At 37.0% G+C, this 1,104-nt stretch overlaps 1 protein-coding gene across 1 annotated transcript in view; it reads right to left on the bottom strand.

Annotated features, from left to right (window-relative positions):
• Positions 1–672: 672 nt before the first annotated feature.
• The window catches only part of LOC122133313 (sperm acrosome membrane-associated protein 6-like), a 4,053-nt gene continuing 3,621 nt past the window's right edge, over positions 673–1,104 (bottom strand). Inside the window, exon 4 of the mRNA XM_042709239.1 lies at positions 673–1,104. This exon is cut by the window's right edge and continues 492 nt beyond it. The gene's annotated coding sequence lies outside the window, so the exon portion shown is untranslated.

Below are 1,104 nucleotides of genomic sequence, written 5' to 3'. Positions count from 1 at the left end.
GGGATGAAAAAAACATATCATGTAAGTGCATACATATTACAAAGCACACACATACACATGTAGAGCAGGCCCACCACAGACCACTGAGAACAGATCAATATTACAGAGAATGATGGGCGAGATTAAAGAGGTATGTCTTAAGTTCACATTTAAAGGGGAAACTAAAAGCTGCCTCTCCGTGTCTCTTTGTCCTTGAGAGCATGTCTGGCATATATTCAGGTGCATGACTATGGAGTGAATTATCTTGAAATCTATTCTGAAACTATCAGGTAATATGGCTAATACAGGTTATGAGAATTTCTGTTGATTTTTTGTTATTGGTCACACAGCGCCCTCTGTTGGTGAAACAAATTCAAACAAGCCAGAGAAGAGACGCCTTTTCCGCCGTTTTTTTTACTCTAAAGTGCCGAAAAACCTTGTCCATGCCTTCTTTTACTGTCCATACAAACACATTTTAGGAGCAACCTTATGGCATCCTGCCCAACCCTTATGGCATCCTCCCCCCCTCCTTTGTACATTAACCCATGAACCACAGATGACTTCAGAGCACTTCAAGTGCTTCATTCTCTCCAATTCCTTGGAAATTCTTTCAAACACTGTGCCTACAAGAAAGAGATATGTGGGGCTAAGAGTGAGCAGCCTACTGTACAGACGCATGTTGAATTGGGATAGGTTTTTTTCCAGTTAAATCTCTCTAAAGCAGAGTACACACATTATATCATGGTGTACGCTACTCTAATCTATTATCTTAAAACAGTGTACTGTAGTGAATACTGCATGGTATAAATTCTAAATTATGTTGGTATCTCAAACTAGAATATCCATATAGTATAAACCTTATTTTACAAAGTGTTAAAATAATCTGGTTTCATTAAGCTTTAAGTGCTTTTTAAGTGCACGAATTTGCAGTTGATGACTTGTCTGTATTTCTTAGCTTATTCATATCAATTTAAAGATTTGTCTACACATTCACAGATCTATGCACTAATTTACAGATTTGTCTTCACATGTACACATCTTAATAGACCTCAATGTACACATCTTAATAGACCTTTAAAAATCGTTTCACACATTTACAAATCTGATTATACACTCACCGATTGA

This window comes from Clupea harengus, chromosome 11 (genome assembly GCF_900700415.2).
Source record: "Clupea harengus chromosome 11, Ch_v2.0.2, whole genome shotgun sequence".
In the NCBI taxonomy this organism is placed as follows: domain Eukaryota; kingdom Metazoa; phylum Chordata; class Actinopteri; order Clupeiformes; family Clupeidae; genus Clupea; species Clupea harengus.
Note: the sequence above shows the minus strand (reverse complement) of the source record. Positions and strands in the feature narration are given on the sequence as shown.